A 13,170-nucleotide genomic window follows, 5' to 3' on the forward strand; every position below is an offset into this window, starting at 1 on the left:
TAGGGGCGGGGGGGGGAATCAACAGCTTGCATAGATTATGGGCAGAAACTAGCTCTTCCCTTTCGTCTCTCTTAATCAGTCATCAAAGCAGATCATTTATTGTGTGCATTCTATGTGCTTTGTACCTCTCTCTGTTTGTCCCTTCTTTCTTCCCTTCTCCCTTTTTAGGTCTTTTTTTCGTCTTAGCCAAATTCTCTCACTTTCTTCTTTCACACTTTCATTCTTTCCTTTTTCATCCATAGAAAAATTTAGCCTCTACTACCCTTCTCAAGCCTCCTTTCCTTCCTTCCCATCCTCATCTCTTTTTTTCTCTTATTTCTTTCTCTCATTTGTCCTTTCCTCCCATGTTCACTTCTTTCCTTCTACTTTCACGTTTTCTTCTGTCTTCACCCTTTCTTTCTCCTCTCCCTCTCTTCTATCTTTACCATCTTTCCCCACCCTTCTTGCCTTTCCTTCTCTCTTTCCTTTCTTTCCTTTCCCTCTCTCCCTCCCTCTTCTCCCAGAAACAATTTACTTTTAGTCCCTTTCAGGGATTTGGGATATGCTGTCTAATTTAACTGAACCATTTTTAGGCCCCTTCCAGTCCTTTCGGTTCCCCTACATTCTTGCAGAGAAGGGGTTCTGTTTGGCCAGTGGATGTTCAAAGTCTCACTAACTGGGAAGATTTTGAAAGTGAACCTCATTAGTTTCAGATTGTGTGTCCCTCATGCTCTCCCTGGCTTTCCTCGTGATAACACAATTATGCTGGCTGCTCTTCTAAAGACTGGGCACTGGGGGAGGCTGAGGCTTCTGGTTAAAATGCCAGTGGGAATCATTTATCCATGAGAGCCATGAGCTTTGTCCTGAGCTCAGACAGTGGAAAGGTTGGCTATATTTGGCTATTTAAAATACTCCCACGCCCCAGCATGTGATGTAAACATTATTCCTCTAGCACATTTGAAGCTTACTTGAAACAGGAAGAGAACATTAAAGAACAGTGGACTGGGTGTAGAAGACACAAGTTCTACTTCCAGCTCTTCTACCTGCCTTCCTATGTGACCTTGGGGAAGTTGCTTAATCCCTCTGGGCCTCAGTTAGCCCATTTGTAATCTTGGGGTTTTCCAAGTCACTTTACTCAGTATCATTGTCCTCATTTCTAAAATGAAGAAATTGGTCTGGGGGTGGCTAGGGGGGCATAGAGGATTGTGTGCTTGATCTAGAGTGGGGAAAACTGGGTTTCAAATTCAGCCAGATAGGTCATCTTTGTGACTATGGATGGATCACTCAACCTACGTCTGCCTAGGTTTCCTTAACTGTTAAATGGGGATGACGCAGCACTAACCTTCTGCAGGGAGGCTCAAATGAAATAACTGCGGTAGCATACTCAAAGTTAGAGAAGTGCTGTGCAAATAGTACTTATCATAATTCTGTGATTTTGCTCTGTTAAGACCCAATAATTGCATTGACAGGGTGATCATCTTGGGGGTCCTGGACACTGAAGGGGCCTGAAGAGAATTCCCTGGAAGGTGCCTACTCCCATTTCCATGAATTCGGAGGAGGCTGTTGTTCAATGTTCATGCAACACCCGCTGCAGACAAATCTTTTAAACACATAGCTACCATGCCTCCCTCAAAGGCAGAGTTCATTAAGTGAGCTTATTAAGGGTTCTCCTTCATAAGGTTGGTACAGGAAAGGGCCAAAGGCATTGTAGAGGAAGGGAAAATCGAGACATGGACCTTTGGCTCCTTGATCTCTTGATTTTTCTCCATTATGGAGAATGGAGGCACTTATATAGCATAAAGGGAAAAACTGTTAACTCTGAAAAAATACTAACTCAGAGAACTTGGGTTCAGATCTTCCCCATGTTTCTTAATTGGGAAAGCTATGTGATCAGAGACCCCAAGCCTGGGTCTCAATTTCTTCATCTGCAAAATGAAGAGATTGGGTTAGATGGCCTCAGAGGGTTCATTTTAAGTCTAAGTCTGTGATCTTAGGTCCATAAAAAATAGCCCGTGTTTGAGGGGGTCTTTGTGAACCTCAAATTTCTAGCAAAGTCATGGGTTATAGGGATTTATTTTGGTGGCACAATGTCAGAGCCATTGTCGTTTGTAAATATCTGCGGTCCTTTCTTTCCTCAGAGAAACAGGTTATACTCCTTGGAATAAGAAAGCTGGTAGCTGGCAGGCAAGGATGCCTACTGGATTAGGTATCAACTAGTATGATTTTGAGGAACCATTGTGAAGGCCCCTTTTCTTCTTCATTGTTTGACTTCATTTGTTATAACTTTGGGTAAAGAGATTATTTTATGTTAAAATGTTAAAAGCCCTTTGGAATAGTAACACTTTGAACCTATTATGAATTATTGTGACTTGAATTGTGACTGAATTGCCTTGTGACTGAATCTATGAGATCCTCTGGAGACCAAAGACTTGAGTTCAGATCTCTGATTCTTCCTGTCTTGTGTGATCATGGGTAAATGACTTAACCTCTCCAGCCCTCATTTTCCTCCTCTGTAAAACGAGAAGAGTTGGTCTAGATGCCTTCTGAGGCTTTTCCTCGATGTAGATCTGTGAGCCTACAGCAGTCAGAACGTTTGGGGCAGAGTTGTCTGGTTGGGGAGAAATAGAAGATGTCACAGAAGCCAAAAGGGGAAGTTGGAAAATACCAAGAACAAAATTCTCGTGCCAGTTTCTTGTCTTACAGTTAGACAATAACTGAAGGTTCCCTCTCTCCCACTTACTTACTAAACATTTATTAAGTGCCCACTGTTTGCCAGACACTTTTCCAGATACAAGGAAAAAGGCAAAAATAGCCTCTGCCCATATGGAACTTACAATCCATAGTTCATATTTACTAATTGTCCCTGAGAAACAAGTTGGGCACAAAGCAATCACTGACCATCTGTCCCTGGGCAAATAATGTCATCTCTCTGTGTCTCAGTTTCCTTTCCTGTAAAAAAACAAAATGGGTTGGATGAGATGACCTCCTCTCTTGTCCCCTGCTCACAGTTTATGACTCTTTTTTCCTGTGGGGCAGAATGCTCACAGTCCACAGAGCAGCCATGGCTAAAGATGAGGAGGCATTGCTCAGCTCTGGCCCTAAAGCTCCTGACCACACCTCTGTATTTCTCTCCCTCTCAAGATCACTCCACGTTCCACATATGAATCATCTAATAGCATTTTGCAAAAGCCTGTAATTTACGAAGAGCATATCAAGTTCCAAGGTGTAGATATAAAACACACCATCCATTGTGGGTGATGGTGATGCCAGTTTGAACGGGTGGTTACTATTTTAAATTGACTCCAATAAAACCCATTAGTTGGCCTCTCAGCTTTTGCTTAGGACACTTCTGGCATCTCATGAATAGTATATCCCTCCTTGTCCTTATCCTGGAACCTGGGAAGAATACATTTTGAAACCTGAGGGTGTCTCGTAAAAGCCTCAGCTTTAATTAATCAAGCAATGTAAGTCGAATTGGTTAAAGCCAGCCACGCTCCTTAGACCTGAGTGGCTCTGTTATGAATACCAGTTATTTTAAATGTTAATAATTACTGTTACCACCACAGGTTAGAAAGAGGGGGAGACCAGTGAGCCCAAAGAAAGCTAGAACCTCTGATCCTGGAAATGAATCTTGCTTGCTGATTCTCATGTCTAAGACCTTAAGCCAAGAAGACTGGAAAGTAAGGATTCTAGTCTTGGTTTGGCCACTAACTAATTAACTGAATGACTTTGTGCAAGTCATCTGTCTTCTCTGGACTTCAGTGTCTTCATCTGTAAAATTAAGGAGCCAGACTAGATTGATTCACTCCTTCAGTCGTTAATTCAATCAGCCAATTTAAAAGTCAGGTATGTCCTATGTCAAGAGTCCAGTACTAAGCATTCTGATGTTTATTATTTCTTCAAGATCTAATATCCTAAAAATAAATATAGGTTTTCTCTGGAATTACTGAGGAAGGGTAGAGATAGAAAAAAAGGTGAAGGTGGGAGGAGGACAGTAAAAATGGGAGGGAGGGAGAAATGAGAGGGAAAGAAGATGAAGATGGGAGGGAAGGGAGAGAGATAATGAGACATATAACAAGATAGTTACAAGGAGATGGCAAGAGAGACTAGAGACTAAACTGTTCAATAGGTGAAAGAGAAACTTGAAAGGATGAAAGATGGAAGTGAGAATTAGAGGGGGTGGGGAAAAAAGGCAAAAAAAGGGAAGGAAATGGAGGAAAGGAGGGAGAGGAGGAGAGGTGCTAGGTGTATAGCAGGCTCTCAGTAAATGACTTGCTGATGGATGTTTCATTGAGAGGGGAGGAGAGAGAAGAGCCAGTTAGTTTCTGCCCAAAAGCTGAGCAAGCAGTTGATTCCTTCCCATAAATCTGCTTTCATATTTATGACCTCATTTAATCATCCAGAACAACTCTGTAAAAGTAGGTAGGCTAGGTATTGCTATACGTTTTTTATAGACAAGCAAACTGAGGCAAAGAGACACTAAGTGACTTGCTGAAGTCATATATCTATTTAGTAGTGGAGACATTTCTAGAAGCAGAGTCTCCTAGTTCCTGGTCTCAGCTTATTTCTACTATGATTATAACTACTAGTAATACTACTACCACCACTAGTACTGCTGCTCTTACTACCACTGCTAGTACTACTACAACGTATTATCAGTACTGCAACTAGTACTACTACTTACTAGTACTTACTACTAGTACTTGCTACTACTGCTTACAGTCCTACTAGTGCTACTAGTACTACTGCTACTACTAGTAGTATTAGTATGTGGCGGTAGTAGTACTACTGCTGCTACTACTAATATTACTAGTACTACTGCTAGTACCATTACTAATGTTCACACGGGCTATCTGTGCCCAATCTGTGGTAGAGCATTCCGAGCTCAGCTTGGTCTGATCAGCCGTAGTTGGATACATTGAAACCTGACTTTATCATAGTGGTGTCATTTTGGTCCTCTTCTCGAACGAAGGACAGCAACCAGACCAGACCAGACTACTAGTGATACTGTTACTTATAGTATTACTAATAGTACTGCTGTTGCTGCCACTACCACTACCACCCCCATCACCACCACCACCACCTACTACTACTACTTACTACTACTGCTGCTGCTGCTACTGCTCTGAGCAGTGTGAGAATGTTGGAGTCAGGAAGATCTAGATTCAAGTCTTGCCACTAATAATACTATGTGACCAAGAGTAAATCATAACCTCTCTGAGCCTCAGGCCAACTCTCTAAGATTGTAAGTTATAGACAGTTTGTAACAACAATAGCTGACATTTATGGGTTAGGAAAAAGGTTTGAGGATGAACTCATTTGATTCCATTGGCATAGGAAACTCTCTCTGGTAAGGTAGGAGGGCACCTTCTGTGGAACTTAATATAATCGAGCTGCCTAGAGCCCTGAGAAATTAAGTGATTAACCCAGGCTCATACAAGCTGACTTTTGTATTGAGATATTTGCAGAATGCTCACAACCACACTCTATTATAGGTGTCATAGGTATTAATACCTCCATTTTTAGAGAAGGTAGCTGAAGCACAAAGGGGTTAGAGATTTGCCTAGAGTCACACAGCTAGTAAATGCTAAAGGTCAGCTTTGTACTCAGGTCTTTGTGAATCCAAGACAGGCCTTTTACCCACTGTATCGTGTCCAAATATATGAACAGGATCATCAGAATCTGAGGTCTTGAAGGACTTTACAGAAACCAGTCAACCCATCCTCTTCCCTTCCAGGTAGGATCATATTGTAACCTTTGGAAGGATAGCCAGAAATCCTGGGATTTAGAACCAGAAGGGCTCTTAGTATCCAGTCCAACCCCTTCCCTTTATGGGTGAAGCGGAGGATCTGAACCAGTTTGGTGCCACAGTGCCTAGAGTGAAGACTTGAGTTCAAATATGACGTCAGACACGAGCTGTGCGACTCTGGGTAAGTCACTTAACCTCTACCTGCCTCAGTTTCTTCATCTGTAAAATGGGGATACTAACACCTCTTTCTCAGGGTGGTTGTGAGGATCAAATGAGGTAATAATTGTAAAATTATTATAAATTGTAATTTGTAAAATTGTAAAATGTTTAGCACAGTGCTTGACACATAGCAAGCACTACATAAATGTTTGCCATTATTATTATTCATTCCGACAGGTGGTTAGTAGTAGAACCAGGATGTGGATTCAGGTTTTCTGACTGCACATTGAGTGGGTTCTGCACCACCCATTCAGCCTCACCCACGTCAGGTTCCTCAGGCGCTTATTCTGCTACAAACCACTGAGTACAGAAAAAGAAAGGAAATTGTGCCAGCTCTGCCTCGTCTCTCCAGCCCACACGATGTAAGCAATCCCAGTCTGATCATTGTACAATGTGGGCAATGGGAAGAAATAATTGAATTTGGAATCAGAGGACCTGCCCTCTAATCCCAACTCTGCTCCTATCACTGAGGTGACCCTGAGCTCTGACACTTCCCAACAGTATGACCTTGGGAAAGTTCCTCAAGTTTTCTGGGCTTTAGCTTCCTCATCTGTAGAATGAGGGAGTTGAACCAGATGACCTTTGAGGTCCTTTCCATCTCTATATTTATAAGCCTGTGATTCTCTCTATATTTCCATTCTTTTGGCCTCAGTTTCCCCATCTGTAAAATGAGGGATTGGACTCAAAGATATCTAAAGCCCCTTTTGGCTTTCACATTGTATGAGATGTAATGATCAGAATTGAAATCTAGTTGAGAATGAAAGGTTGCCCGGAGCCAGATTCAAGCTGGCTTCAGTTCCATCTCAGAGAAACCTGAGGCTGGCATGATGGCCCTGGGGTACTCTCCTGTGCCATTTAGTTATTTATTATGTAAGCCCTTTGTGACACAGAGCACCAGTGACTCATACCACAATGGCATGGTGGAATGTTTATTTACCAAATGAGTGGGGCAGCCATGACAATTTTGCTAAGCTCTGGTCTGAGGCTAAAACCTAATGGGCCCTTTGAGTTTCACAGTCTCTGGGAATAATAGGAGGATAAAAGCCATGGAACATTGAAAGATGAATAATAATTTTTACCCATTTTGTTGAATACATATGTGTTTTTTAGATGTAAAAAAAAAAAACCACCCCACCCCATTTTGTATAATTAAAATCCCAGGGAATTTGGGTAGACTGGATTTTTAGAGGTTAGGCCACTCATATAGAAATGGAAGAAGTGTTCAAGGCCAACAGAAGCAGCAAAATATAAATGTTAGAAGTAGGAGGGATCTTAGTCCTTTATTTTATATTGGAAAAAAATAAAGCCTAAGGATATGAAGGGATTTCCCAAAGTCACACAGATAATTGAGTTGAATTTAACAGTTACCTTCTGGTTTTTTTTTTTTTTGAGAGCTTGCTGTGTGCCTTCATTTTGCTAGATACTGTGAGCCATAGAGAAAAGGGGTAGAGTAGGACATTATCTGGGCCTTATGGGAGTTTATAATCTCAGCATGGATATGTTGCACGTATGCATGTGTGTGTGTATGTGTAGGTGTATGTGTACCTATAGGTACAAATACAGTGTGATACCATTAAAAAACAATGCAAGATAGTATATAGATTATTTTGAATCGTTTCAGTCATGTCTGACTCTTCATGACCCCATTTGGGGTTTTCTTGGCCAAGTTACTGGAGTGGTTTGCCATTTCCCTCCCTACTCATCCCTGGATAAGTAGGTACCAGGTTGTGTGATGTCAGCTACAAGTACTGTGGGAGACCAGAGATATGGGAGATCCGTGTGGGCTGAAGTCAAGGAATGCCTTTTGGAAGAGATGGGCCTAGAGCTGTACACTGAAGAAATTTGCAGTGTTCTAAGGTCTTGGTTGGGCCTCTCTCTTTGAGAAGCATCTGCTGGCTTCTCCTGGTGGTGTGTTGGAGCACCAGGTTTTTGTTTTCAGGAAGCAGCGAGAGAACAAACATGAGAGTGAATTCTCTGTTTTGGTTTATTTTTGGAACTTTGATTTCACTGGCAGAAGAGACTCTGGGGGAAGGAACTTCCTTGACCAATCTACACCTTCTTCATAATCTGAGGAAACTCAGATTAAATGGCAGACCTGTCCAAGATCACTCAGCCAGCTGAAGTCAGAAGGAGAATCCAGGACTTCCTGATTCAGAAGCCAATTCTTTATTCTCTGCACCACAATTCCTCTTATTTGTTTGTTTAAAGGGACAGAAAGCATTGAGGGCTAACAGGCTGTGTACTTGGGTAAGGTGAAATACCTTTGATCAGTTTCAGTTTCCTCTGTAAAAAGGAAAGTTTGATTAAAGGGAGCTCTAAGGTTGTCTTCAGCTCTTACATAAGGATTAGGGGACTTTGTGAATGAAGCTCCCAAGGCTGGGTCACACGTGAATTTGCAAGGCCTATTTCACTTTTGTATTTGTATTCTATTACAGTGCTTATACTAAATGATTAATAAATATATCAAAAAAGCACTGGCCCTAAAAGTTAAAGGATCTGGGTTCAGATCCCACCATTGATGCTTAACTATTTGTGTGAACCTGGGCGAGTCACTTAACTTCATCAGCCTTAGTTTCCACATCTGTAAAATAAGAGGGTTAAGGCAGACGGTCTCGGAGGTCCCTCCCCGCTTTAGATCTTAGGATTTTATGGTTTATGGATTGGGTTTTAGGGCAAAAGAAAAACCAAATCTCAGGGCCAAACAAGACACTAACAAAAATCTCAGAGAAGAAAATTGATGGGGAGAGAAGGCATCGGAAGGAAAGCTTTCCTTACTCTGGCAGCTTCTCAGTTTTCCTCCGGGTCTCCTTGCCCCTGCTGAAGCCAGGGAGTGGAGAGAGCTTGCCCACCTCTCCCTGGCACCCTGGCAGCTTCTCTAGCCTGGGGGCTGGGTGCCTCTGTCCCAGCTGCCCGCCTGATGGGTGTTTCTGGGGTGGATTAAACCAGCCTTGCTGGCTGCCGAGTTTTATTCACAGTATCTATGGGGCTCCACAAAGCCCCCGTTTTCCCATTTGTATCTGTTTCTAAACCCCTTTTTATCTGTTTGCCTCGGCTAAGCCCTAAAGCTTTTAAACTGGAATTAGAGCCGGGCCCTGTGCGGGAGGGGAGGGCAGCCTCCGACAAAGGTATTTGAAGAGTTACTGACAACTCCGGGGAAACGTGGGAGGGGGAAACCGGCTCGGAGCCTCCACGCAGCTCCTTTCTCACGTTGGCCGCACTCGGCTGGCCTCCGCTCCAGTTGGATTATTAGTTGATTTTGTTTCATTTTGACATTATTACTGTCCCCCTCCACCACCATGGACAGTGGGACATTGTCATGGAAACAGGCTTCATGGAAAGTGGGTTGTCAGGAACAGGGGAGGGATGGGCTAGGGAGGAAATAACAGGGGACAGCTCCCATCTCTCATTTGAAAACCATCACCATCCTCCTCCTGCCCAGTGTCAACCTCCCCCCCACCCCTTAATCTCCTATTTGGGACCCCAGGGTGATTGGTTGCCATGATTAAAAGGACACCAATGGAGTAGTATTGGGAAGTAGGCCAAGTTTCTTCCATTCAGCCCCCTTGATCTGATGCCCCTTCCCACCTCCATTTCCCTTTAAAAAAAAAAAAAGTAACAAGCATTTTTTTTCTCTCTACTACCTACTCACCCCTATTTAAGCGAAAACAAAACAAAATCTTGGTAATAAATATGCATAGGAAATCAAAAGAAATTCCCACATTGGCCATGTCCAAAAATATGTATCTTGTTCTGCACAGCATATTCATCACCTGTCTCTGGAGACTGGGTAGCATGCTTTGCCTTGGGTCCTTAGGAATCCTGGTTGGTCATTTCGTTGATGAGAGTTCTTAAGTCTTTCCAAGCTGTAGTTTGTCTCTGCAATGTTGCTGTCATATTAATTTTTCTCTTGGTTTTGCTTATTTCACTTTGCCTTAGTTCCTATGTTTTCCCAGGTTTCTCTGCCATTCTTTTAGTCATTTCTTATGGAGTAAGAGTGTTCTATTGTGTTTATGCACTGTAATTTGTTCAGACGTTCCTCAATTAATAAGCACTCCTTTGGTTTCCAGTTCTTTGCTGCCAAAAGGAAGTTGCTGCAATTTTTTTTTTTTGTAGTCATGAGTACTTTTCATTTTCCTTTGATTGCTTTGTATCTTCCATTTCCCAGGTACCCACAGTTCTCCCACTGGGATCCCCCTTTCAGGCTTACTCTCCCTTGTTTTGGTTATAGGTCATCATAGATTCAGAGCTGGAAAGGAAATCGGAGACCTTTTAGTTTGGTTCCTTAATTTATAGAGAGAAAACTGCATGGAGAGAAAATGGAAGAACGAGGACTCAAACCTAGGTCCCCTGACTCCAAATCCATCACTTTCCTCTTATCACAAGACCTTTATAGGTAAAAAACACCACCATTGCATAATTTTGCTTTCAACAAAATGTCGTTTTTTGTGACCCCATTTGAGATTTTCTTGGCAAACAAAACCACAGAGTGCTTTGCCATTTCCTTTTACAGATGAGGAAACTGAGGCAAAGAAGTTTAAATGACTTGTCCTTCAGCTAATAAGTACATGAATTTGAACTTAGGATGATAAGCCTTCCTGAAGGGTCTCACATGTACAAAAATATTTATAGCAGCACTCTTTGTGGTTGCAAAAAACTGGAAATCAAGGGGATGTCCATTAACTGGGGAATGGCTGAACAAATTATGGCATATGAATGTAATGGAATACTATTGCACCATAAGAAATGATGAATAGGAAGACTTCAGAGAGGCCTGGAAGGACTTATATGACCTGATGCTGAGTGAAAGGAGCAGAACCAGGAGAACTTTGTGCACAGGGACGACCACAGTGTGCGAGAGTTTTTTCTAGTGGACGTGGAACTTCATTGCAATGCAAGGACTTAAAAAAATTCCCAGTGGTCTTTTAAGGCAAAATGCCTTCCACATCCAGAGAAAGAACTATGGAATTCAATCGCAGGATGTAGCAGATCATTTTTCTTTTGTATTACGTTTTGGTCTGTTATATGATTTCTCCCTTTCATTTTAATTCTTCTACACAGCATGACTATAGTGAAAATGTATTTAATAGGAATGTATGTGTTGAAACTATATAAAATTATATGCCGTCTAGGGGAGGGAGGAGGGACATAGGGGGGAGGTAGGGGAAAAAAATCTAAGTTATATGATAGTGATTGTAGAACACCAAAAATAAATAAAATTAATAAAATTAAAAAAGAAAAAGAAAAAAGATAAGCCTTCTTGACTCCAAGTGCAGTGCTCTATCCACTGTGTCACCTAGCTACATAAAACTTGTATAAGAGGTTGTTGGATTGCTGATCTTTTGGGACCTGTGAACCCTGAATACATTTTCCTACTGCAAACATCACCATACCTGGTGTCTGGTTTTTATAGTACCACTGGTACCATTTTTCAGGCACATTATGGGTTGAAATAGTCTTTCATGGTCTAGCCTCTTGCTTCAGATCTTTCAAAGCTTCCCTATTCTAGGGCCTATCCCCTAAGAGTTTTGCTAGATGACTGGAGCTAAAAAACCATGAATTAATTTCTATAAAACTCATTAATCTGATAGATCTGGCCCAAATCTAACCTTTTAATTTTATATTCAACAATGGCCCCTCATTGTGAGGAGTCTACTCCATCCACACACCCCACTCTACTCAACCATTCCCTGAAAATCCCATGTACGTTCTTGCCTCGTGACTTTTGTTCATACTTGGAATTCCCTTCTCTGTGCTCTGCGCCTATCTTAAAGTCCCATCCATCGTGCAGAACCCAGCTTGCCTCACCTCTTCTGCAAAAGCCTTCCCTGTCAGCTCCGGATCCTAGTGCTTTATCTGGGCCTCCTGTGAGCTCCCGCAGTCATCTGCATCACCCGTTTGGCGTTTAGCATCTGCCGCCTCTTCCCATGTGGGTCTTGTCTTCCAACCAATCTTCAAGCAACCTGAGTGCAGAGGCCAGAATCTGGTTCGTTGTTGTTTTTCCCTATATTATCTAGGACTGCACCTCTCACATAGTAGGTGCTCATAAATATTTTCTGGTTGAGTGATTAGTTGCTAAGGTGTTACTGACTGATAATGTCTTAATCTGTTGCCCCTGTCAGGTGGCATTTAATATTTTTTTTTACAGGAGCCTTCAAAGCCTTAGCTCTAAGGAATGAGTCATATGGGGATTTCAATTTTGGTGGCAGCCCAGAGCTCCTGAAAATGCACCACACAGGAGGCTGCAACTCAGAGTAAGGCCAACCCTGGATACACACCAAGAATTGAGCCTCTGTGGGACATGTGAGTCAGAGTCAGGTGAATGCTTAAGTTGTGGTTTTAACTTCCCATGAAAATCTTTCTCTGAAGAGTGCCAAGGCGTTGACTTGTGTCCTCCCAGCACCCCTCAGAGGGATTGTTCTATGCATTTTAAAAATGGAGAAACTGAGTCACAGACCAAAGTCACAGGTGCTCAACAAGGAAGGAACCCTTAATCACCCTCCTCTTGTGATACCTTTTATATTTCCATTGTGTGCTTCATGGGTCTCCTATTCCATCCTTGTCCCAATGTCCCATCACTCTCCACAGTCTTAACTTGTGTCTTATCTATCAGACCTACCTACTACATATGAGCCATACCAGCTCCTTTATATTCCCTTGGCTTCTCCCTCCCATTTTAGACTACACCTTGATGTCCTGTCTTTCCTGTCTTAAAAAAGACCTCCCAAAGTCACTCTTCCATAAAGTCCATTAAAACCAGTAGAATCCCATTTCACACACATTGTTCTCTTGAGATTCTCATCCCAAACAGATATGTTTTAGATGGGCAATAGAGAAACGGAAGGTCCAAAGACACTGGCAAGTTAGAGTACATCCATAGGACGATCACTATGATGGTGAGGCTGCTGGAGAGCATGTCCTCAGGAGGCAGTATGGCGTAGTGAAAAATCGCACATTGTACACAGAGGCCAAGGACCTGAGTTCAAATCCTGGCTTTAAAATCCTGGTTTTGCCACTTATCACCTATGTGACTTCGTAGACCATTTGACCTCTCTGAACCTCAGTTTCCTCTACTGTAAAATAAAGAGGTTAGACTAGATGGCCATCCAGCTCTAACTCTGTGATCCTCTGGTTCACATGAGGATGAGTTGAAGGAACTGGAGAATATTTAGACATCAGAGCCTACACATTGTAAGCTGACTTGACATTTGAAGGGCTTCCATGTG

This window comes from Notamacropus eugenii, chromosome 5 (assembly GCF_028372415.1).
Source record: "Notamacropus eugenii isolate mMacEug1 chromosome 5, mMacEug1.pri_v2, whole genome shotgun sequence".
NCBI lineage: Eukaryota > Metazoa > Chordata > Mammalia > Diprotodontia > Macropodidae > Notamacropus > Notamacropus eugenii.